Consider the following 27,183-nt stretch of genomic DNA (forward strand, 5'->3'; position numbering starts at 1 on the left):
CCTGCCTTGCTGGCTGCTTTTAAATTAAAGTTATATGCAAATTCGACTTTGGAATTAAAGGTACTTCCAAAGTCTTAAACTACCTTATTTTTACATATAAGTCACCCCTAAGGTGTGCCCTATGTGCCCCTAGGGCTGGGTGCCATGTAACTATAAGCAGGGACTTTATAAAAATAGATTTATAAGCCCTGGTGAGGTAAAAACAGCCAAATTCGTTTTTCCCTCATTGAAGTAAATGGCCTTCATAGGCTAGAATGGGCAGACTTTATTTTACATTTTAAAGTCTCCTTAAATGTTACATACCAAGAATTTGGTATCAAATTGATTGTTGTAATAAATCCCACAACTTCCAGTTGTTGGATTTAATATAACTTGTTCAGGTAAAAAGTTTAGACTTTACCTAAAAAGTTGCCAATTTCAGCTCTGCATTGTTTTTGCTGCTGTGCTCTGATTGGCCAGCCTGCAGCAGCTTCTGCCAGGCTACCTTGATGAGGTGTGAAGTGGCCTGACTTCACACAAAGGAATGTGTTTGGGGGAGAGAATCTCCCCTCAGCAGATGGTGAGGCAGGAAGGGGGAGGGCGGCCAAACTGGTCTTCAAAGGCAGAGAAGGACATTTGGAGCACCCAGCAACACCCCCACATCCTGCAACCCCAGACAATTAGGTGCCCCCTTGATTAGATTAGGAGAGGGCAGGAGAGGGGTGTGTTTATGATTTTTAGCCACACCAGTGGGTGGGCTCAGCCAGATGTAACCTCCAAAAATCAGATTCAGCCATGTTGGATTTTTAGAGACTGTTGCCTTCTGGGATGGATTTTTGCCACACTTCCCAGGAAGTGGTCATCACAGGGGGACGACCCTGTACCTGATTGGAGAACCAGGGCCCCCCTGCTTTTCACCCAGGAGCAAGGATAAAACTGGCAGACCTGCACCCACACCTCAGATCCCCTCCAGAATTCAACAAGAAAGGAACTAAAGAAGAAGAAGGACTGCCCTGCTGGACCCCTGGCCTGCACCTGGACCCTGCACTCAGAAGGACTGCACCAGCTGCACACTTGGGCTTCACCACAAGAAGGACTTTGCCTGGCTTCAACTGGTTCAAGGAGGGACTCCCTGTTTGCTACAGGTGAAAAATTGCTAACCAGAGTCCCCTGCACCAACTCCTGAAGAAAGCGACCAGCTGACCACTGTCCAGTGGCCAAAAAGGAGTTTGCGCCAGGTGCATTCTGGGAGTTGAAGTCCGCACCCCCCAAGGACCATCACAGAACTTCTGGACCCTTGGGGTGAGCTGTGGACCCCAAAAGAACCTTAAAAGAACATCTGGGTGAAGCCCCAGAAGTTTGGAAAAGATTTGAGAATTTTTGGAAAAAAGCTCCAGAGACGGACCGACCCGCCGCGGAAATTCTAGCCGGCTTGCCTCAACCGCAACCCGGCCTGACTTCGTGGTTCGTCCCGGTAAAGAAAAACATCCAAAAAAGAGACTAGGGGGGTGATTCTAACTTCGGCGGGCGGCGGAGGCCGCCCGCCGAAGTTCCCCCACCAAAATACGGCTCCGCGGTCGAAAGACCGCTGAGGGTATTTTGCTATTTGCCCTGGGCTGGCGGGCGGCCGCCAAAAGGCCGCCCGCCAGCCCAGGGCAAATCAACCTTCCCACTAAGATGCCGGCTCAGAATTGAGCCGGCGGAGTGGGAAGGTGCGACGGGTGCAGTTGCACCCGTCGCGTATTTCAGTGTCTGCTAGGCAGCCTCTGAAATACTTTGTGGGGCCCTCTTACGGGGGCCCCTGCCATGCCCATGCCATTGGCATGGGCACGGCAGGGGCCCCCAGGGGCCCCGCGGCACCCCCTACCGCCATCCTGTTCCTGGCGGGCGAACCGCCAGGAACAGGATGGCGGTAGGGGGTGTCAGTATCCCCCATGGTGGCGCAGCAAGCTGCGCCGCCATGGGGGATTCTAAGGGCAGCGGTAAACCGGCGGGAGACCGCCGGTTTACCCTTTCTGACCGCGGCCAAACCGCCGCGGTCAGAATGCCCTGCGGGGCACCGCCGGTCTGTCGGCGGTGCTCCCGCCGACCCTGGCCCCGGCGGTCTGAGACCGCCGGGGTTAGAATGAGGGCCTAAGTCCGAACGTAAAAAGTTGACCGGGACCTCCCAGCCATCGTATCCAAGAAGGGCTCCATGGACGTCGGATCAAGATCCAGGTTTACCCCGGTCGAAGGATTTTCATCTCGAAAAAACGACTAAGTCCGAAGGTAAAAGTCTCCACCGAGGAAACCCACATCGCGTATCCGGACAAGGGCTCCAGGAGGTCGGATTCAACTGGCAGGTTCGTCCCGGTGAAGAAAAACTTCAAAATAAAGACTAAGTCAGAAGGTAACTTTTTAACCGAGGCCTCCCGCGACCTGTAGCCGAGCAGGGCTCCATCGCGGTCGGCCTGAAAGTTTGACTTTGCCCCGGTCGAGGTGTAACCAGATGACCCGATTGGCGCTTTTTGTTTCTAAGCGCTAGAAAAGTAATAATTCTTTAAAAATTCATATCTCCGGTTCCCCTGAACCGATTTTAATCGTTTTTGTGTCATTTTAAAGATACAAATATAAACTATTTTTATAAATTGGTTTTGGATTTTTAAACTGTTTCCTGTGTTTTATTTAATTACTGTTTTGTGATATTTGAATGCTTTACACTTTGTCTCCTAAGTTAAGCCTTGACGCTCGTTGCCAAGCTACCAAGGGTTGAGCTGGGATTAATTTACTGAGACCTAACTGTACCTAGGTGGAGGTTAGTGGCTTGTTGCTAGGTGTAGGTACCTACCTGCCCTACCAATAACCCATTTTCCAACATAATTGGAAGCAGCAACGGGATCCTGTACTTGTGTTCAATATCACGTTACAGTTTTAGGTAAAACAAATTAAAAATCCTTTAAATTGTCCTAGTGCAAAAATTGTTTTTAATTTTTAATTTGGATTAATTTCAAATATTGAATTTTTGTAATTTTTCTAAATTCTTGTTTCCAATTTTTGCAAAAAGGTTTTGTTGACACAAAACTAGGGAACCATGGAGCTTGATCTGGCTAGCCTACCCACACTGACAGTAGTCCAGCTTAGGGGGTTGTGTATTGAAAGAGGGTTGCCTGCAACCACTGATCTCAGGAAGCAAATCCTGATCACATCCCTGACAGCATGGGCTGAGGCCCAAGAGGTAGAGTCAGAAGAAGCTCCAGAGGAGGGAGAAAGAAGGGAGGATGCAAGCTCTAACCACTCAGGGGAGGGAAGGCATCTGAGCCCAAGTGAGGATGAGGAAGAACGGTCCTCAGTAAATACAGTCACTAGGGGCAGATCCAAAGCTAGTGGTGGGAAGGGGGTCCTTTCAGGAGGAGAGAACCCATACATCAGAGAAAGAGAGCTGGAGGCCCAGCTAGCATACATAGCTTTGGAAGCAGAGAAGCTGGCCCTAGAAAAGAAAAAGTGGGCATACAAAGAGAAAAGAGATGGAGGCAGCGATAAAGAAGTTGAGGTGTCCATGGGTGGGGGAGTTTGCCCCAGATTACCCAAGGGGGTAGTTCCTGCTTATGTAGAGGGGGATGACATAGATAAGTGGCTGGGGGCCTTTGAGAGGGCACTCCAAATGAGAAGGGTTAGGCCTCAATACTGGGGTTCCCTTTTGTGGGAGTTGGTCCCCAACTCAGGGAGGGATAGGCTTCTGACCTTAAGGGGGGAGGAGGCAGATTCATACCCTAGTATGAAGAGGTGCTTAGCCAAGAAGTTTGGTCTGACCCCAGAGCAATATAGAATGAAGTTCAGGGACACCCAGAAGGTCAGTACCCAGTCTTGGGTTGACTTTGTGGACATTTCACTAAAGGCACTAGAGGGCTGGATTATTGGTAACAAAGTAGATACTTATGAGGGGTTATACAATCTGATCATGAGAGAGCACATCTTGACCAATTGTATCCAAGAAAGGTTACGCCAGCATCTAGTGGACTCTAAGCAGACCAACCCTAGAGAGCTAGGGGAGGCAGCTGATGAGTGGTTGAGAACCAGGGTGGTTGTCAAGTCCCAGGGGGGAGACTCCAAAAAGGAAGGGTAGGCCACTCTTAAAGAGAGTTCCAGGGAGCCAAAGGCCTTCTGCCCCAGTAAGGGGGGAGCCCAGAGTTGGCACTGGTGAGGCCTCACCTGACCCCAAGGAAGTCCTGAGTAGTCAGGCAGCTGTCCAGATGCAGGGTGTTGCCCCTGCACTGACAGAAGGGAGAGTGGAAGGAGGGTGTCTGCCACAGGAGGTGGTAGCCCCCCACTCTAGACAGCAAGAGGGGTGCCAGGACCCCAAAGATGCCCCTAAAGCAGCTCAGCCACCTGTCAGTGGAGAGCTTAGGGTGTGGTTCTGGGTACTGACAGCTGTCAGTAGCCTCTGCTGGGTGCTAGCCTTCCTGGCAGCACTGTACTTGGCCTGGGAGGCAGACCCCAGGGCCAATAGCAAAGTAGGCCCCCTGACCCTGTTGGTCATGGTGGGGTTGCTCAAGTGTTGGGTGACCTCTTTGGGTAAGCTAGGTGTTGCCCTAGCAAAGTTAGGAGTAGGGGAGGTGGGCACCTCACTACCCAAGTTGGCAGAGAGAGAGGAGGAAGACCCCCCTAGAGGGAAGTTTCAGTTTGAAATGGGTCCTTTCATTGTTGGGGTGGGTTCACTACCCAGAGGGAGTGACCCTGACAGGAGGATATAAGGCAGAGTAGGCCCTGCAAAGGGACAGCCAGTTTTCTTCACTGTCTTCCTCGCCTAACAAGCCAGGAAGACTCTCCCAGGGTTGGGCTGAGTCTCCTGGGCGTGTGGGCTGGGGGGGGTTGTGTGAGAAAACAGGGCTGATTGCAGAGGCCCCATAACTTTTTGCCCCCATTTTCCTCTTTTTGCTGGTGTTTTCCTGACTTTGATGGTGCCCTGGGTACTGCTAACCAGTCCCAGGGCCTGTGCTCTGTGTAAAATCAATATGCAAATTAGGCTAATTATAATTGGCTAAGTGAACCTACCTATAAGTCCCTAGTATATGGTAGGGCATGTAGGTTTAGGGACCACAGCATAGGTGGTGCACACCTAGGTGCACTGCTGAGGTGCCCAGTGTCATTTTAAAAGCAGGCCTGCCTTGCTGGCTGCTTTTAAATTAAAGTTATATGCAAATTCGACTTTGGAATTAAAGGTACTTCCAAAGTCTTAAACTACCTTATTTTTACATATAAGTCACCCCTAAGGTGTGCCCTATGTGCCCCTAGGGCTGGGTGCCATGTAACTATAAGCAGGGACTTTATAAAAATAGATTTATAAGCCCTGGTGAGGTAAAAACAGCCAAATTCGTTTTTCCCTCATTGAAGTAAATGGCCTTCATAGGCTAGAATGGGCAGACTTTATTTTACATTTTAAAGTCTCCTTAAATGTTACATACCAAGAATTTGGTATCAAATTGATTGTTGTAATAAATCCCACAACTTCCAGTTGTTGGATTTAATATAACTTGTTCAGGAAAAAAGTTTAGACTTTACCTAAAAAGTTGCCAATTTCAGCTCTGCATTGTTTTTGCTGCTGTGCTCTGATTGGCCAGCCTGCAGCAGCTTCTGCCAGGCTACCTTGATGAGGTGTGAAGTGGCCTGACTTCACACAAAGGAATGTGCTTGGGGGAGAGAATCTCCCCTCAGCAGATGGTGAGGCAGGAAGGGGGAGGGCGGCCAAACTGGTCTTCAAAGGCAGAGAAGGACATTTGGAGCACCCAGCAACACCCCCACATCCTGCAACCCCAGACAATTAGGTGCCCCCTTGATTAGATTAGGAGAGGGCAGGAGAGGGGTGTGTTTATGATTTTTAGCCACACCAGTGGGTGGGCTCAGCCAGATGTAACCTCCAAAAATCAGATTCAGCCATGTTGGATTTTTAGAGACTGTTGCCTTCTGGGATGGATTTTTGCCACACTTCCCAGGAAGTGGTCATCACAGGGGGACGACCCTGTACCTGATTGGAGAACCAGGGCCCCCCTGCTTTTCACCCAGGAGCAAGGATAAAACTGGCAGACCTGCACCCACACCTCAGATCCCCTCCAGAATTCAACAAGAAAGGAACTAAAGAAGAAGAAGGACTGCCCTGCTGGACCCCTGGCCTGCACCTGGACCCTGCACTCAGAAGGACTGCACCAGCTGCACACTTGAGCTTCACCACAAGAAGGACTTTGCCTGGCTTCAACTGGTTCAAGGAGGGACTCCCTGTTTGCTACAGGTGAAAAATTGCTAACCAGAGTCCCCTGCACCAACTCCTGAAGAAAGCGACCAGCTGACCACTGTCCAGTGGCCAAAAAGGAGTTTGCGCCAGGTGCATTCTGGGAGTTGAAGTCCGCACCCCCCAAGGACCATCACAGAACTTCTGGACCCTTGGGGTGAGCTGTGGACCCCAAAAGAACCTTAAAAGAACATCTGGGTGAAGCCCCAGAAGTTTGGAAAAGATTTGAGAATTTTTGGAAAAAAGCTCCAGAGAGGGACCGACCCGCCGCGGAAATTCTAGCCGGCTTGCCTCAACCGCGACCCAGCCTGACTTCGTGGTTCGTCCCGGTAAAGAAAAACATCCAAAAAAGAGACTAAGGGGGCATTCTGACCCTGGCGGCCGGTGGCCGCCAGGGCCACCGACCACGGGAGCACTGCCAACAGGCTGGCGGTGCTCCCACGAGCATTCTGACCGCGGCGGTTCAGCCGCGGTCAGAAGCGGAAAGTCGGCAGTCTCCCGCCGACTTTCCGCTGCTCGGGGGAATCCTCCATGGCTGCCTAGCGCGCTCCGCAGCCATGGGGATTCTGACACCCCCTACCGCCATCCTGTTCCTGGCGGGTCTCCCGCCAGGAACAGGATGGCGGTAGGGGGTGCCGCGGGGCCCCTGGGGGCCCCTGCAGTGCCCATGCCCATGGCATGGGCACTGCAGGGGCCCCCATAAGAGGGCCCGCAAAGTATTTCAGTGTCTGCCATGCAGACACTGAAATACGCGACGGGTGCAAACTGCACCCGTCGCACCCCTGCAACTACGCCGGCTCAATTCTGAGCCGGCGTCCTCGTTGCAGGGGCATTTCCTCTGGGCCGGCGGGCGCTCTTTTGGAGAGCGCCCGCCGGCCCAGAGGAAATGTTAGAATGGCCGCTGCGGTCTTGTGACCGCGGTGAGGTCATTTGGCGGCGGAACCTTGGCGGACGGCCTCCGCCGTCCGCCAAGGTTAGAATGAGGGCCTAAGTCCGAACGTAAAAAGTTGACCGGGACCTCCCAGCCATCGTATCCGAGAAGGGCTCCATGGACGTCGGATCAAGATCCAGGTTTACCCCGGTCGAAGGATTTTCATCTCGAAAAAACGACTAAGTCCGAAGGTAAAAGTCTCCACCGAGGAAACCCACATCGCGTATCCGGACAAGGGCTCCAGGAGGTCGGATTCAACTGGCAGGTTCGTCCCGGTGAAGAAAAACGTCAAAATAAAGACTAAGTCAGAAGGTAACTTTTTAACCGAGGCCTCCCGCGACCTGTAGCCGAGCAGGGCTCCATCGCGGTCGGCCTGAAAGTTTGACTTTGCCCCGGTCGAGGTGTAACCAGATGACCCGATTGGCGCTTTTTGTTTCTAAGCGCTAGAAAAGTAATAATTCTTTAAAAATTCATATCTCCGGTTCCCCTGAACCGATTTTAATCGTTTTTGTGTCATTTTAAAGATACAAATATAAACTATTTTTATAAATTGGTTTTGGATTTTTAAACTGTTTCCTGTGTTTTATTTAATTACTGTTTTGTGATATTTGAATGCTTTACACTTTGTCTCCTAAGTTAAGCCTTGACGCTCGTTGCCAAGCTACCAAGGGTTGAGCTGGGATTAATTTACTGAGACCTAACTGTACCTAGGTGGAGGTTAGTGGCTTGTTGCTAGGTGTAGGTACCTACCTGCCCTACCAATAACCCATTTTCCAACATAATTGGAAGCAGCAACGGGATCCTGTACTTGTGTTCAATATCACGTTACAGTTTTAGGTAAAACAAATTAAAAATCCTTTAAATTGTCCTAGTGCAAAAATTGTTTTTAATTTTTAATTTGGATTAATTTCAAATATTGAATTTTTGTAATTTTTCTAAATTCTTGTTTCCAATTTTTGCAAAAAGTTTTTGTTGACACAAAACTAGGGAACCATGGAGCTTGATCTGGCTAGCCTACCCACACTGACAGTAGTCCAGCTTAGGGGGTTGTGTATTGAAAGAGGGTTGCCTGCAACCACTGATCTCAGGAAGCAAATCCTGATCACATCCCTGACAGCATGGGCTGAGGCCCAAGAGGTAGAGTCAGAAGAAGCTCCAGAGGAGGGAGAAAGAAGGGAGGATGCAAGCTCTAACCACTCAGGGGAGGGAAGGCATCTGAGCCCAAGTGAGGATGAGGAAGAACGGTCCTCAGTAAATACAGTCACTAGGGGCAGATCCAAAGCTAGTGGTGGGAAGGGGGTCCTTTCAGGAGGAGAGAACCCATACATCAGAGAAAGAGAGCTGGAGGCCCAGCTAGCATACATAGCTTTGGAAGCAGAGAAGCTGGCCCTAGAAAAGAAAAAGTGGGCATACAAAGAGAAAAGAGATGGAGGCAGCGATAAAGAAGTTGAGGTGTCCATGGGTGGGGGAGTTTGCCCCAGATTACCCAAGGGGGTAGTTCCTGCTTATGTAGAGGGGGATGACATAGATAAGTGGCTGGGGGCCTTTGAGAGGGCACTCCAAATGAGAAGGGTTAGGCCTCAATACTGGGGTTCCCTTTTGTGGGAGTTGGTCCCCAACTCAGGGAGGGATAGGCTTCTGACCTTAAGGGGGGAGGAGGCAGATTCATACCCTAGTAGGAAGAGGTGCTTAGCCAAGAAGTTTGGTCTGACCCCAGAGCAATATAGAATGAAGTTCAGGGACACCCAGAAGGTCAGTACCCAGTCTTGGGTTGACTTTGTGGACATTTCACTAAAGGCACTAGAGGGCTGGATTATTGGTAACAAAGTAGATACTTATGAGGGGTTATACAATCTGATCATGAGAGAGCACATCTTGAACAATTGTATCCAAGAAAGGTTACGCCAGCATCTAGTGGACTCTAAGCAGACCAACCCTAGAGAGCTAGGGGAGGCAGCTGATGAGTGGTTGAGAACCAGGGTGGTTGTCAAGTCCCAGGGGGGAGACTCCAAAAAGGAAGGGTAGGCCACTCTTAAAGAGAGTTCCAGGGAGCCAAAGGCCTTCTGCCCCAGTAAGGGGGGAGCCCAGAGTTGGCACTGGTGAGGCCTCACCTGACCCCAAGGAAGTCCTGAGTAGTCAGGCAGCTGTCCAGATGCAGGGTGTTGCCCCTGCACTGACAGAAGGGAGAGTGGAAGGAGGGTGTCTGCCACAGGAGGTGGTAGCCCCCCACTCTAGACAGCAAGAGGGGTGCCAGGACCCCAAAGATGCCCCTAAAGCAGCTCAGCCACCTGTCAGTGGAGAGCTTAGGGTGTGGTTCTGGGTACTGACAGCTGTCAGTAGCCTCTGCTGGGTGCTAGCCTTCCTGGCAGCACTGTACTTGGCCTGGGAGGCAGACCCCAGGGCCAATAGCAAAGTAGGCCCCCTGACCCTGTTGGTCATGGTGGGGTTGCTCAAGTGTTGGGTGACCTCTTTGGGTAAGCTAGGTGTTGCCCTAGCAAAGTTAGGAGTAGGGGAGGTGGGCACCTCACTACCCAAGTTGGCAGAGAGAGAGGAGGAAGACCCCCCTAGAGGGAAGTTTCAGTTTGAAATGGGTCCTTTCATTGTTGGGGTGGGTTCACTACCCAGAGGGAGTGACCCTGACAGGAGGATATAAGGCAGAGTAGGCCCTGCAAAGGGACAGCCAGTTTTCTTCACTGTCTTCCTCGCCTAACAAGCCAGGAAGACTCTCCCAGGGTTGGGCTGAGTCTCCTGGGCGTGTGGGCTGGGGGGGGTTGTGTGAGAAAACAGGGCTGATTGCAGAGGCCCCATAACTTTTTGCCCCCATATTCCTCTTTTTGCTGGTGTTTTCCTGACTTTGATGGTGCCCTGGGTACTGCTAACCAGTCCCAGGGCCTGTGCTCTGTGTAAAATCAATATGCAAATTAGGCTAATTATAATTGGCTAAGTGAACCTACCTATAAGTCCCTAGTATATGGTAGGGCATGTAGGTTTAGGGACCACAGCATAGGTGGTGCACACCTAGGTGCACTGCTGAGGTGCCCAGTGTCATTTTAAAAGCAGGCCTGCCTTGCTGGCTGCTTTTAAATTAAAGTTATATGCAAATTCGACTTTGGAATTAAAGGTACTTCCAAAGTCTTAAACTACCTTATTTTTACATATAAGTCACCCCTAAGGTGTGCCCTATGTGCCCCTAGGGCTGGGTGCCATGTAACTATAAGCAGGGACTTTATAAAAATAGATTTATAAGCCCTGGTGAGGTAAAAACAGCCAAATTCGTTTTTCCCTCATTGAAGTAAATGGCCTTCATAGGCTAGAATGGGCAGACTTTATTTTACATTTTAAAGTCTCCTTAAATGTTACATACCAAGAATTTGGTATCAAATTGATTGTTGTAATAAATCCCACAACTTCCAGTTGTTGGATTTAATATAACTTGTTCAGGAAAAAAGTTTAGACTTTACCTAAAAAGTTGCCAATTTCAGCTCTGCATTGTTTTTGCTGCTGTGCTCTGATTGGCCAGCCTGCAGCAGCTTCTGCCAGGCTACCTTGATGAGGTGTGAAGTGGCCTGACTTCACACAAAGGAATGTGCTTGGGGAGAGAATCTCCCCTCAGCAGATGGTGAGGCAGGAAGGGGGAGGGCGGCCAAACTGGTCTTCAAAGGCAGAGAAGGACATTTGGAGCACCCAGCAACACCCCCACATCCTGCAACCCCAGACAATTAGGTGCCCCCTTGATTAGATTAGGAGAGGGCAGGAGAGGGGTGTGTTTATGATTTTTAGCCACACCAGTGGGTGGGCTCAGCCAGATGTAACCTCCAAAAATCAGATTCAGCCATGTTGGATTTTTAGAGACTGTTGCCTTCTGGGATGGATTTTTGCCACACTTCCCAGGAAGTGGTCATCACAGGGGGACGACCCTGTACCTGATTGGAGAACCAGGGCCCCCCTGCTTTTCACCCAGGAGCAAGGATAAAACTGGCAGACCTGCACCCACACCTCAGATCCCCTCCAGAATTCAACAAGAAAGGAACTAAAGAAGAAGAAGGACTGCCCTGCTGGACCCCTGGCCTGCACCTGGACCCTGCACTCAGAAGGACTGCACCAGCTGCACACTTGAGCTTCACCACAAGAAGGACTTTGCCTGGCTTCAACTGGTTCAAGGAGGGACTCCCTGTTTGCTACAGGTGAAAAATTGCTAACCAGAGTCCCCTGCACCAACTCCTGAAGAAAGCGACCAGCTGACCACTGTCCAGTGGCCAAAAAGGAGTTTGCGCCAGGTGCATTCTGGGAGTTGAAGTCTGCACCCCCCAAGGACCATCACAGAACTTCTGGACCCTTGGGGTGAGCTGTGGACCCCAAAAGAACCTTAAAAGAACATCTGGGTGAAGCCCCAGAAGTTTGGAAAAGATTTGAGAATTTTTGGAAAAAAGCTCCAGAGAGGGACCGACCCGCCGCGGAAATTCTAGCCGGCTTGCCTCAACCGCGACCCAGCCTGACTTCGTGGTTCGTCCCGGTAAAGAAAAACATCCAAAAAAGAGACTAAGGGGGCATTCTGACCCTGGCGGCCGGTGGCCGCCAGGGCCTCCGACCACGGGAGCACTGCCAACAGGCTGGCGGTGCTCCCACGAGCATTCTGACCGCGGCGGTTCAGCCGCGGTCAGAAGCGGAAAGTCGGCAGTCTCCCGCCGACTTTCCGCTGCTCGGGGGAATCCTCCATGGCTGCCTAGCGCGCTCCGCAGCCATGGGGATTCTGACACCCCCTACCGCCATCCTGTTCCTGGCGGGTCTCCCGCCAGGAACAGGATGGCGGTAGGGGGTGCCGCGGGGCCCCTGGGGGCCCCTGCAGTGCCCATGCCCATGGCATGGGCACTGCAGGGGCCCCCATAAGAGGCCCCGCAAAGTATTTCAGTGTCTGCCATGCAGACACTGAAATACGCGACGGGTGCAAACTGCACCCGTCGCACCCCTGCAACTACGCCGGCTCAATTCTGAGCCGGCGTCCTCGTTGCAGGGGCATTTCCTCTGGGCCGGCGGGCGCTCTTTTGGAGAGCGCCCGCCGGCCCAGAGGAAATGTTAGAATGGCCGCTGCGGTCTTGTGACCGCGGTGAGGTCATTTGGCGGCGGAACCTTGGCGGACGGCCTCCGCCGTCCGCCGTCCGCCAAGGTTAGAATGAGGGCCTAAGTCCGAACGTAAAAAGTTGACCGGGACCTCCCAGCCATCGTATCCGAGAAGGGCTCCATGGACGTCGGATCAAGATCCAGGTTTACCCCGGTCGAAGGATTTTCATCTCGAAAAAACGACTAAGTCCGAAGGTAAAAGTCTCCACCGAGGAAACCCACATCGCGTATCCGGACAAGGGCTCCAGGAGGTCGGATTCAACTGGCAGGTTCGTCCCGGTGAAGAAAAACTTCCAAATAAAGACTAAGTCAGAAGGTAACTTTTTAACCGAGGCCTCCCGCGACCTGTAGCCGAGCAGGGCTCCATCGCGGTCGGCCTGAAAGTTTGACTTTGCCCCGGTCGAGGTGTAACCAGATGACCCGATTGGCGCTTTTTGTTTCTAAGCGCTAGAAAAGTAATAATTCTTTAAAAATTCATATCTCCGGTTCCCCTGAACCGATTTTAATCGTTTTTGTGTCATTTTAAAGATAAAAATATAAACTATTTTTATAAATTGGTTTTGGATTTTTAAACTGTTTCCTGTGTTTTATTTAATTACTGTTTTGTGATATTTGAATGCTTTACACTTTGGCCCTCATTCTGACCTTGGCGGTCTTTTCGCGAGACCGCCGAGTTACCGCCGCGGTGAAGACCGCCGACCGCGGTGGTATGCCGCTGTGCGCATTCTGACCGCTGGGAGCGTTCCGCCGGAAAACTGCCAGCAGCCACACTGGCGGTCGGCGGGAAAGTGGAGACTGGTCAACCTCCACCGCCACGCCAGCAGAACACCGCCCACAGAATTACGACCCACATTTCTGTGTGGCGGTCTTCTGTTGGCGGTCTTCTGTTGGCGGTCACCTCCCCATGGCTCCTGTCACCTCCGGGAGGACCAACGCACAAGGTAAGTTGATCGTCCGTGAGGGGAGGGGGTGGGGGGGTGTTGTGTGATGTGTGCGTGCATGGGGGTGTGCGTGTGAGTGTGTAGAGGGGGTGTGTGAGTGCGTGCATGCGGGCGGGGAGTGCTGCTGTGCCTATGGGCAATGTGTGTAGTTCGGCGGGTGCGCATGTCGGCATGTATGTGTGCGGGTATGTGTCCCCGTTGTGTATGTGTGTGTGTAGGGGGTGTGTATATGTGCATGTTGGGGGTGTGTGCATGTCGGGGTGCGTGTATGTGCATGTCGGGGTGGGGTGGGGAGGGGGTTCGTACCACCTCTGGGGGGTGGCAGGGGGGTGGAGGGTGTGGTGGGAGGACTCGGGGGGGTAGTGGGGGGTGGGGGAGACCCCTATCAGTGCCAGGGAAGGAATTCCCTGGCCCCGATAGTGCCTACCGCCATGGTTCGCATGGCGGGTCCCGAACGCCAGAAACCGCGGCGGTAAGCAGGGTCATGATACCGTTGGCGGTCTTGGGTCGACCGCCGGACCGGAGTGCGCAGACTCCAGCCCCTCGGTCATGACCGCCGTGGCTGTCGGAGTGGGGAAGTGGCGGTCGGTCGCGGCGGTGACCGCCGCGGTCAGAATGCCATTTTTAATACCGCCGGTTTGTTCGCGGTCCGACCGCCGCCTCTCCGCCGACCGCCAAGGTCAGAATGAGGGCCTTTGTCTCCTAAGTTAAGCCTTGACGCTCATTGCCAAGCTACCAAGGGTTGAGCTGGGATTAATTTACTGAGACCTAACTGTACCTAGGTGGAGGTTAGTGGCTTGTTGCTAGGTGTAGGTACCTACCTGCCCTACCAATAACCCATTTTCCAACAGGGAGTCAGTGCAGGGAGTGGATTTTGTTGGGTCTGCAGGTGGGTGTTGCTTGTGTGCATGCCAGTGGTGGGTCTTGTGGTGCTTGTGTTTGTCTGAGCTACCCTTGTCAGTTGAGGTAGATGCATGCTTGTGTGTACGTGTGCTTTGGATGGGTATGGGGAGAGGGGTTTGGGATTGGGTAGAGGAGGGGGGACGGATGACAAAGGGACACTGGCTGCCATCAGAGTGGAGGCCAGAGCCTTAAAGGATATCTGTAGGCCAGCCTTGGCACTTCAGGAATGTACTGCTCTGTTGGACTTGAGCTGCCAGTCCCTGGATGTCATTGACGATGGTCGACTGACCCACAGAGATGGACCTCAGAGGTCAACAGCCTGGTCACTGAGGGCAGCAGGGCTGACTGGGGCAGGGGCAGTGGTGCCCATGCCTGCTCACCCTCCTGGGTAAGCAGGCACGGGCAACTGGGTGGGGAGCAACTGTGAGGATGGTGGTAGTAAGTCAGTGGCGGACAAACATGGAGTTAAGGTCATCCCAGATGGGTCCCCCACCACCAGTGTCCACTGGAGGATGATTCCAAAGAAGAGGTGCTAGATTTGGTCTCCCCGTGGCACTCCCCTGTGTCCCACTGGGTCCCTCATTCTCGCTGGGGGCAGCTTCCTGGGTCCCGTGGGCTCCTGCTTTCCCTCTCACCTGTGCCCCTTCTCCTTTGCTGGACAATGCTGATGCACACAAACTAAGAGAGAGGGAGGGCAGGGGAGAGAGACAGATGGGGGAAAGGGTCAACATATACCTCCCATAGATACACAAAACATGTTCATTTGTGACAATACATATCATAACTAGACAATGGCAATTGCCGTTACACTTCATCTATATCATGTCTTTACATGTCACTTCTACCTATACCTGTATGACATCCCTAACACCTACATCAATAACAAAGTAGGAGAGCATTACTAGAGTCAACCTCATAATGCCACCAAAAGCCCATTTAACTGGCACAGCATGACCTGGGTGCACTATCAATAGTATGTCTGAATACACATCTTAGATCTCCATATCCCTTTTACCAATAGGAGGTGCAGCTGACTGAACACAACACATCAGGCCTCTACAGTAACAACACCTGAAAAGTCCATGTCTTTTGTGACATATTAATCACAGTGAAGACAACCCCACTCACAGACCACACTGCACCTACCTGTCATGTTACATGGCTGGCCACTCAGTACAGTGATGCAATACTGGAGAATAACTCTGAGTTAGCCAATACAAGTCAGACACCCAAACATTTCACATCTAATGTGTAACATGTAAATCTGTGGGATAGCCACGTGATCAGTCAGACCCTACCACCTAGCCAGTGCAGCTGACACCCAACACATATAACACTGCTCAGCACACTGCTAAGTGCACCAGCAATGGGTTATGTACCACATATAAAAAACCACTGGAACACACATGTGACATCATGGCCTACTTCCAATGCCACCACACATACAGGTACACCTGTTGGTCTATGCACCATGCAACTACGACCTCACACATTCTATTCCACACATGGCAAAACCTGTCACAGAGGCCGAACAACACACATCTCAGAGGGCTACATTTAGCATTCATTAGGCACACATGGACAAACACCACTGGCTGTACACCATTTACACATCCTACTTCCACATAAGGCAGCCTGAGGAGACCGAATCCAAATTGTGAATCACATCAACATGCCATGTGTCATGCAAACCCAAACCCCTCATTATCTGCCTCTACTTATTGGCCAAGTCAAGCTGTAATAGTCGCAGGCCATCAGATGAGCCCCCAAATTTCCATCTTGACATGATGTACGCAGTTAGTCAATATTGCAGCATAGGAATTGCTAGAGCTTTGTCATACATACCATGTATACACTATGGTGACAAATTAAGGATCACCCAGGGCACTTACCACCTCTAGTACTATCCCATTGGTTTGAGTGCCACATCCCCCCAAGCATAGCTCCTAGGAATGCATGATCTGTACAATCAGGCCACATATATTCTACAAATTGCAGTATCCCAATTAGCCAACCTGCACATACCCTACAGTCAGCAAATCACTCATATATGCGTACTCAGCTAGCAGGCCTATACTCCTGTCTCATGAGGGTCATTTCTGTGATGGAACTGTATTGGCAGCCCCACAACCTGTCAATACCAGATACAGTACATAATGTACATATTTCTAGTGATAAAAGGAGAGTCACACAGTAGCACCTACAGGTTGGCAACACAGATGGGAGTGGCTTGACACCTCAGAGCCACTAATGCAGATGGACGGAAGCTCGTCATACACAATGCTTAGGGATGAACCAAACACTCACATCCATTGCATGGCCAGGATGGAGTCAGACATGTGCCTATGTATTCAGAGCATATTCACATTACAGACATGGAGAGAAATGGAAATGTAAGATGCACATCCACTGACAGTACAGCATGGCAGCACATCTACTTGAAATACTTAGGTTGTCAAATACCAATTGCCAATTGATGATGAACATGTAGCATAACCAACAATGTCAAATTGCCTGCAGTGAGGCACCTAATCTCATTTAAGGGCAGCCAAGTTCCAAGATACAGTCAGTACTCACCCCCTTGTGGCTGCTGTGCTGCCCACAAATGCCCATCTACCTCAGGGTAGGCCACCCCCAAACTGCAGGCCATTAGGGGGCTCAGGGTCCAACGGGCACCCCTCCTTCATTGGGAGGACATCCCCAGATGGGCCTCTGCGGTCTTCCAGGCCCAGCGTCTCAGGTCCCCCTACCGCTTGCAACAATGGGTACTTTACCAGGCATGGACCCCCAGGGTCTGCACTTGCTGGCAATGGGATGCCAGATCCCTTTTTTCTAATGGGCACTTACCTGAATGGATGACACAGACAGAAGGAGAAAGTCATGTAGACTGTCACCATACCAATAGCAGCGGACTATAAACAGCAGACTCACCGAGGGCCACATGTACAAATATCAGGGTTTGCAACTTGCAATTTGGGAGTCTTAGTGACTCGCAATTTGCGAGTTGCAAAACCTAATGTACAACAGTGTCAATGACACTGTTTGTGATTCCCAATGGGGCCACAAATGACCTACCTCATAAATATTTATGAGATAGGTCGTAATTTGTGACCCTATAAGGAATGGCCACACTCATAGGGAGGAGGTCTGCTGGGGACAGCAGACCACCATGTCTGTGACTGCTTTTAAATAAAGCAGTGTTTTTTTGTTGCTGTTTTTTTTAAATGCAGCCCGTTTTCCTTAAAGGAAAATGGGCTGCATTAAAAAAAAATAGTTTTCTTTGGGACCACTGCCTGCTCTGAAAAAATATTTTCGCATCCATTCCCAAAGGGGAAGGGGTCCCATTGGGACCCCATCCCATTTGCAAATGGGTTAGCACCAATTTGAAATTGGTGCTAACTGTGATTTCTTTGTGACCACATTCTCAGTCACAAAACAATCATACATTGCTCTGCGACTCGCAATTAGGAAGGGAACGCCCCTTCCTAACTGCGACTTGCAAACCCTTTTTTGCGATTCGGTAAATAGATTACCGAATTGCAAAATTGGGTCTGTACATCGCAAAATGCTTTTTTCTTCTAGCAACAAAAAAGCTTTGTACATCTGGCCCCAAATGCCCACACATACCCATCATCACGGTTTGCACACCTTTACTCCATGAACCCTGCACCCTGCATGCATGTACTCCCAGACCACCACTGTTATGCCATTCACCCTCACAAACACACCTAACACACATAACTATGGCATGGGGGTCACCTGCTCCTATGGTGCCCCATACAGTGGTCAGTACAGGGGTAGGACCCTTTCCACCATATTGGAGTGAAGGCCGAGGCCCTATCACCTGCAGGATATGGCATGATGGCTCCCAGAGACAGTACCCAGCAGGTCACTCCATGAAGGTCTAGCTTGCAAGAGTGTCAGGAGTCAAGTGAGCAAGGCTGCAGAAACTGGTGGTCACGACCACCGCATACAGGACTTTCACCACCGGCGGTGATCGCCATAGGCCCCAGTCCCTCATAGGCAGTAATGTTAACCAATGAGAAGTTGCAATGCAGTTGTGACCACCTACCGCAATGACAACATACGCCGGCAGACTTAGATCACTTCCTACTATCCTGTGCAGCAGGACTGACGGCTGCCATTTTATGCACATATCATGCCTTGCTGCACTAATATAAGTGTGACATACACATTTTTTTTACCAGAATGCAGAGCAGGCCTATGTTGTGCCATCATGGTTAGGCTGGTATATGTGACATGAATGACACAGTGACGTTCATATGGCCGGTTGTCATATAACGTGCATGTCCAGTTTCTCAGAGCCTCCTAGGCAGTGTAACCATATAGGTATACAGCATGACTACATAAATGCTCAGTGCAGGACAGCTCATTATACCAGATATGGAAAATTACACAAGTGATGTGTGGCAGCAATGTTCAGCAAGGATGGTGTCCATGCCGCACAGCATGCCCAATATAGTCTGTGTCAGCAGTGCGAGACATGTCTACAGATTTAGGTCTGATTTGATGAGGACAGATTCAACTGACAATGGTGGAGTCTTCTCACATTGTACATTCTCTCCTGTCTATCCTAGATGGCCTTTTAGGAAGAGACAGAGGCATGCACCAGTGTACCATCTGCTAGTCGACCTTGCAACCCTGGAGGAGAGGCACATCATCCAGACCTATCATCTGAATCATCACACCATCATGGATCTTTGTACACAGTTGGAGCCAGAACATTTGCCTGGTATACGTAATCCTTGTGCCCTCCCTTCCACAGTCCAAGTCCTGTCACATCTACACTTTCTTGCCACAGGCTCCTTTCAGAATACAGTTGACTTGGCAGCAGGGATGTCACAGCCCATGTTCAGTCTTGTTTTGAAGGAAGTACTGTGTGCTTTCTTAAAACACCTCAACAGCTACATATGGTTCCCCCATCTTGCAGATTTGACCTACGTGAAGGCAGACTTCACTGAGATGGCATTCATCTCTCATTAGATTGGGGTGATAGATGGCACCCATATAGCTTTGGTCCCTGTGGCAGACCAGAACATCTCCCAGATGGCAACCATGTTTCTAGGATCTGGGCATGACTCCTTCATTCTGAGGAACTAAAATGTCCCACACTTGATGGCACGTCTACAGAGAGAGAGGGCTTGGCTCATTGGTATGCATGCATTTGGATGTGTGTTTCTTTTTTGTCACCTGTCCTCACAATCTTCCCTGTGACCGTAGCTGTATTGTAACAGGTCCCACCATTGTGCACACAGGGGACTTTGGCTATCCTAACCTTCCTTGGCTGTTGACACCAGTGAGGTGCCCTGCCACGGTAGAGGAACTCCATTTCAATGAGGCCACGGAAGGGTGAGGCATGCTATTGAAAGAAAATTTGGCCTTCTGAAGGCAAGATTCAGGTGCCTGGATTTCTCTGGAGCTGCCCTCCTCTACACTCTCTAAAAGGCATGCCAGATCATAGTTCCCTGCTGTATGCTCCACAATCTAGCCCTTAGACATCAGATACCATTATTAGCTGATGATGAGGAGGCAGCTGGACCAGTGGCTGGTGATGCAGAGAAGGAAAGTGATGAGAAGGTACAGCTGTTTACATAACAGAGCTCATCAACCTGTACTTCCAGTAACTTACAGATATGTTGTGTCTGTACTTGCGAGTAGTAGGAAGCTGGCCTGGTGTGTGGTGGGTACTTGAGGTACTTACACCTTATACCAAGTCCAAGTACCCCCTATTAGTGTAGTGTAGGCAGTGTCTAGAAACCAGGCTCTCTTGAGGTAGCTGTGGATGAGCAGCCAAGGCTTATCTGGGAGACATGCAAGGCTCATGCAATACCACTGTAGTCACACAGTACTTACATACATGAAAGAAAACACTCAGGCCCACATTTTGACCCTGACAGTCTTTTGACTGCCAGGGTTAATGTGGCGGTATCACCAGCAACAGGCTGGCGGTGTATACTGCCACATTATGAGTATGGCGGTTTGGCTGCTGCCAACCTACCACATCACCACTCATACCTCCATGGCAGTATGACCCGCCGGGCCGGAGATGTGCATCTCTGTCCTGGTGGTCTACACATGACCGTCAGCAGTATTATGAGCCGGCCTACAGCCATAGTTTTCGCGGCAGTACCACCACCACGAAAACCTTGGTGGTAGGGCTATCGGTGACAGGGAATTCTGTCACCGGTAGAAGGCCCCCCCACTCCGCCCCAGCAATCACCTAACCCCCCTGTCTCCCACCCACCCAAGAATCACAGCGCTCCCCCAACTCCGCACCCCGACCCCCCCTAGAATCACAGTGCCCCCAACTCCTCACCCTCCATGCCCTAGCACACGCCCCCCCTGCAATCACGCACACACACACCACGCATACACCACCACTTCCATACAAGCATTCACTCGCACATACTCACACACATACACATACAGTCACACACTCACATGCACACAGCCACACATACACCACACACACATTCATACACACACGCAGACACCACAGTCGCACACAATACCCCCCACCTTCCACCCCCTCCCCTGACAGATGCCTGACTTACCTTGTCCGTCGAGGAGGTCGTCCGGCAGGGAACGGAAAGGGGCTACCACCAGCAGCGCCCCACCAGCAGGACACCACCAGGCCATATGAATGCCCATAATACAGCTGGTAGCGTCTGTTGGATCTGGCCCTTTTTACAGGGTCATTCCCAAATATTTTGCCTTTTCCTCCCTATATTTCTGATCCTTTTGGCTGATGTTATGACTCTGAGCACTTTACCACTGCTATGGTTGTAATGGTAGTAGGAAATGCTGCTAACTGGTGTTGGTGGATTTTTTTTATTATCATTACAGAAATGCCACTTCTTAAAAGTTAGCATTTCCCTGTGCTGATGACTCTGCTGTTTTGCAGCTTCACTCCAATCCATGTCTGGGCAGAGTGACAGTTGGGCTGTGTGCATCCTTTCAGACAGCCTTTGCAAAGGGAGGGTGAAGGTGTCACAGAGGTGCATCTGCATACTGAATAGCCTTCCTGGGCTCAGAGAAGAGAGAGGAGGGGCACACCTGTATTTTTGAAAGGCTGTGCCCTGGCCTCACACAATAGGGTGATGTTTTGTGACTGTGATGGAGGAGAGAGGTGGAACTCCCAGAACCAGTTGTAACTGGTTGGAACCTCCTCTCCCCTCTCTTTGAGAGACACACTGTAAACTGAGGATAACTACAGGGTATTTTTCCCCACAATTTAGAGATTATTGGGACATCTTCAGGACACAGAACACTATTGAATGGACTCACCAGGACCCACCTTGGACTGCTGCTGGTGTGCTAACCTGCTTGGTCACTAGGAGGAACTGCCACCATCTGCATCCCTTGTGCTGGCCTATTGTTGGGGCCTGCTAGCCCTGTGATTCCCCCCCTTCTGTCTCCAGGGGCTGGGTGCCATAGCCCCTGAACCCTGTAACTACATCCAGCTCGAGGAGTGCTTCATTTCTTTCTCCTCGCGCTGAGGGCAGTGCTTTATTCGTGGAGCCCCTAGCACCTCATGAGTGCTCTTACTGGCCCAAGGCACTCTCAAACACACCATGGTGCAAGGAATTCACCGTCCTGACCTAGGCTCAATAAAATGCCCCCAGCAATTTGAAAAGAAAGCGTGTCACCGAGGAAAGGAATCAACGCTGCAAACTGGGTGGTGTATTCCCGAAGAGCCGGAAGAGAGTCGGAATCGCGTTCTGCCCTGTGCCCCCATGGCACCACCAAAGGGAAGAAAGGAGCGAGCACACTCCAACTGTGCCCCTAGGGACAGCAAGCTCAGAGGAGCGCCCCTGGGGCACAAGAAGGCACCCACTCTGGTGCCTGGCTGTCTTCTATGGCCCGGTAGGGCCAAAGCCTGCATTCTAGAAGATGGGCGGGAAGGAAGCTTCATCGGAGGCTCCTCGTCCTACCAGAGCCCCAAATCTTCTTTTGAGAATGCGGGCGTAAGCTTCGCCGGAGGCCACCTGCACTGTAAAGTCTCCCGGTCAGGACCCTGTGAGAGTCGGGTGAGGCCCAGCCTGATTTTGGCCCAACTTGTTGTTTTGGGGCAGTGCTGAACCCCCCTTGGTTGGAGGGCCAGTGGAGACCTAAGGGGGAAGACCCCCCGAGATCACGTGTCCCATAAGGGACCCGTTGTAAAAACCGGAGGGGGTGCATGCCTCCCACCAAATCATCACAAGGCCCCCATTATTGCAGTTGAGCGCCAGGGCTCACTTATGGATAATTCGGGGACGGGAAGTGCCTTTCATCACAATATAGGTACTCTCTAAAGGACATACATATTTCTTATGTTCCTGGCATGGACTTTCATTATTTATATGTTACCCTGCCTATTTTTAAGATGTGTTACATATAGGTTTGCTCATGTTCCTTTTATGGGCATAACATGCTGATATGTTTTCATGACTTGCCATATGTTTATAATGTTCCTGATATGGACATTTATAATATTTCTATGACAAGTGCATTTATTTAGTAATGTGATTCCTGACTACTGCTTATGTTGCAATAATATGTAACCTATGTGTTGTATGTGACTACTGCTGGTTCTGTAGAGTAACTATTCTGTAAAGTTCTGACAACTGCTAAGGTAGCAGGGTATTACTGATATGTTATGTTTGGTCTAATTTTGTTTTGTGCAATACAGTTTATTTTTACATAACTTGGTGTTGTGTTCCTTTGTGGTGTATTTATTACATCACGTATGTTGTGTGTGTTGTGCAAACGCTTTACACATTGCCTCCGGGTTAGGCCTGACTGCTTGTGCTAAGCTAACAAGGGGGTGAGCAGGGGTTATCTTGGACGTGTAACTCCCTTTCTCTGATTAGAGTGAGAGGGTTCTGCCCGGCTTAGGTGCATCACATAGCCAACCGGAAACCCACTTTCTAACAGCATCCTTCTGGAGGGGCGGTGCAGGTGAAAGCACCGCCCAGGGGCCTCGCCACCAGCATGGCTACTGCTAGATTTCCACCCTAATTGTGGCCAAAATCTGGCAATGTGTATATTAAAGCAGGTGGAAGACCGCCAGCACTGGTGGTCTTCTGGCGCCCGTGGCATCAACGGTCTTGGGGGAAAGACCGTCGATGTCCTAATGAGGGCCTCAGTGTTACAAAAATAAAACCCCCCAGCAATTTGAAAAGAAAGCGCGTCACCGAGGAAAGGAATCACCGCTGCAACCTGGGTGGCGTATTCCCGAAGAGCCGGAAGAGAGTCGGAATCGCGTTCTGTCCTGTGCCCCCATGGCACCACCAAAGGGAAGAAAGGAGCAAGCACACTCCAACTGTGCCCCTAGGGACAGCAAGCTCTGAGGAGCGCCCCTGGGGCACAAGAAGGCACCCACTCTGGTGCCTGGCTGTCTTCTATGGCCCGGTAGGGCCACAGCCTGCATTCTAGAAGATGGGTGGGGAAGGAAGCTTCATCGGAGGCTCCCCGTCCTACCGGAGCCCCAATTCTTCTTTTGAGAACGCGGGCGGAAGCCTCACCGGAGGCCATCTGCACTGCAAAGTCTCCCGGTCAGGACCCTGAAAGAGTCGGGTGAGGCCCAGCCTGATTTGGGCCCAACTTGTTGTTTTGGGGCAGTGCTGAACCCCCCTTGGTTGGAGGGCCAGTGGAGACCTAAGGGGGAAGACCTCCCCCCCCCAGCACCGCCCAGGGGCCTCGCCACCAGCATGGCTACTGCTAGATTTCCACCCTAATTGTGGCCAAAATCTGTCAGTGTATATATTAAAGCAGGTGGAAGACCGCCAGCACTGGCGGTCTTCTGGCGCCCGTGGCATCGAGGGTCTTGGGGAAAGACCGTTGATGTCCTAATGATGGCCTCAGTGTTACAAAAATAAAGTTACTTTATTTTAGTGACACAAATACCAAAAAGTACTAGAGAGGCAACCCTCTAATAGGAGGTAAGTAAACACACTAAATATGTACACTAGCAATCATCAATAGGCATAGGAAGTGATAGAAAACAGTGCAAATGCAAATAGACAATAGTAACCATAGGAGGAGCCCAAACTATGTACTAAACAAATGGAATGCGAACACAAGACCCCCACCTAGGTAAGTGGAATGTGTAGAGGGTAGCTGGGGAACCCCAAAGGTAAGTACCACAGTGCCCCCTAGAGACCAGAAGGAAACTATTAAATTACTAGATTTTCCCCAAACCACCCAAAAGGAAGAAAATGAAGGAAATGCAACACTCAGACAACACTGCAAAAAATCAACAGTGGATCCATAAAGAGGACGATCTGTGAAAGAAGGGGACCAAGTCCAGAAGTCACAGAAGAGTCCAGGAGGAGCAGGAGCTACTACCCTTCCAGCTGTCGATGCAGTAGGTGGTCGATGGTAGGACGAAGACAATCAGGAATGCAGCCCTGGGGAGGGAGAGGAGTTTGTGGAGGATGCAGTACAATGTTGCACTCGGGATGGATGATTCAAGTCGGTTCATGGCATAGAAAAGCCATGAACAAGCCTTGGCAAAGGCAGAAACATAGTGAAGGAAAAGTGAAGCTGCCGGGGACCAACAAGGTCAATGAGGACTCGATCCATGGGCAGAGTCCTAGGGGGAACCTCAGCAAGGCAGAGAGTCCAAAGAAGAAGAGGCAGCTCCCACAGGAGACCCACTGGATGAGGAAGCCGGAGTCACATAGGAGCACAAGCAGCACTACTGAAGAAGGGTCCCACACAGCAGGAGAAGCACGCAAGGGTTGTGCATCAAAGGAAGGAGTGCTGAGGGCTGGGGCTACATGGAGCCTGAAGATCCCTTGGAGGAGATGCTGACAAGCCTTGGTAGCTTTTAGAGATGTGGTGCATAGGAGTACTGACCAAAGTGGGAAGGCAAATGCTTATCTCACCAAATTTGGACAGCTGACAGAGAGGACCAAGAGGACTTCTACGGACCATCACCCATGATGCAGGATCCATGCAGCTCAGGATGAGCGGAGATCCACGCAGCTGGTCATTGTTGCAGTTGGTCTGCAAGAAAGAGATTGGTAGGCCCACCATAAATCCAATATGTACGTTCAAATCTTCACACTATGAAAATGTTTTTGATTAATGCGCTGAGACAAGTAAAAAAATCCAGTGAATATTTATTATAACACACTTGAAAAATGACAGCTGACATGTGTTTCCCCTCCTAGGGTATATATACCTGGGGCTTTTTCGAGGCTGTGGAAATATAAGAGTAAGTTACCAGAAAAAAAGAAAAAAAAGATACTCATTCTCACTCTCACCCAAAGTACAAAAAAAAAGGGAGAATGATGATTCCAAAATTTATTTTGTCTGATGTGGTGAGAAAAGGAAAGGAAACCACGTGTGAAAGTAAGTGAAAGAAAAAAAGAAGAAAAATTGAATCTATACCCATATGTTAATCATATAATGATGATGAGAAAATGCTGGGTGCATGAGTTATTTGTAGACAGATGCTGGCAATTGGTTAATAATTCATGGCAGTTAAAAATTGATTAAACATAAGAAAAAAATGAATAATATTGAGGATTACTACAACCAAAAATCCCAAGTGAATAAATGGAAAAAACAAGTCATTCCTAAAAGAGCAGGAGAGAGAACCTCCTGCCCTAAGTTAGTTACTGCATGCAATACTACAAATAGGAGAAGTAGAAAGGCCCGGAGCCCATGCAAACAGGGTCATACCATACCTATCCAAATATTCAGAAGTATGTATCCATTTTTTGGTTTCCAGGAAGATATGTAGGTGACCAAAGTAAGAAATCTGTACTGACGAAAATATGCAGTATTGATATAATTTCAATTTTCACCTGAAAAAAATGACATTCAGTTAAAATATTAATGCCATACTTTAGACATACATCAGTAACGATTTTTACTAACGGTCCTCAAAACAAATTAATGTCACCATCTAATAGCCTAATCATTACATTGCATAAAATTAAGTTCTGCAGCACTGTTATATAATGCCCAATAGGTACAGAACTAGTGAATTGAGCAAGCATTATTACATGTTGTTTTCCCAATGGTAACATACAAAGTAGGACAGAAGGGAAGCAAATGGTTGTGCCCCGCGAAGAAGGCGGGGCACATCTGATCTAGTATTGCATCAGGAATAGCATAAAATGAATTGGAGAAGGTAAAGAAATATATGATCACCAAAGAACCAATTAAACATACTATGATTTGGAAGGTCATGGCAGATTGCACATCTCAGAAAGAGTCATACATCATGAATGAAGAACACAAAAACTTACATCATGAATAAAGAGCAGAAAAACCAATATGAAAACCTCCAATCTAATTGGGCCAAGCCGACTGTTAATCCTAAAGTTGAAAGTAACTTTTTATACTACAGAAAAGGCTATAGATGGCTAGAGGGACCTGTGACAGTCCCAAATATCACTTACCGATCAAAAACAGATTCTGTGGAGTATCATCTGCTAGTCTCAGGTTAAATACCTAAAATCGGGTGCTTGCAGTGAAATGCCTGGGGTCTTAGTCCAGCACCATGTTCATTGTTACAAAATAAGCTTTTTACTTTTATTTTCATTGTCCGGGACTCTCACCAATCCAGGCATTTATTATGGCAGTCATAATGAAGGGATGTTTGCTTATATAAAAAAGGGGGTCATTATGACCCCGGTGATGAGTGGAAATGTGGCGGTAGTACTACCAACAGGCTGGAGGTACATACCGCCACATTATGAGAATGGCGGGTTGGCAGCAGCCAACCCGCCACTTCTCCACTCATACCGCCATGGTGGTATCAGCTGCCAGGCCGGAGATGTCAATCTCCAGCCAGGGGGCCGGCACAGTACCGCCGGCGGCATTATGAGCCCGCCTACCACTATGGTTTTCGTGGTGTTAGCAACGCCATGAAAACCATGGCAGTAGGCCCTACCGGTGATAGGAAATTCCTTTCCTGTCACCAGTAGGCAGCTCCCCCAACCCCCCAATAAACACCTGACACCAACCAAACTCCCTCCATCCAAAATCTGCCCATCCCTCCAATCCTCACACATACCCCACCCCCTCTG

The sequence above is a fragment of the Pleurodeles waltl genome, chromosome 3_1 (genome assembly GCF_031143425.1).
Source record: "Pleurodeles waltl isolate 20211129_DDA chromosome 3_1, aPleWal1.hap1.20221129, whole genome shotgun sequence".
In the NCBI taxonomy this organism is placed as follows: Eukaryota; Metazoa; Chordata; class Amphibia; order Caudata; family Salamandridae; genus Pleurodeles; species Pleurodeles waltl.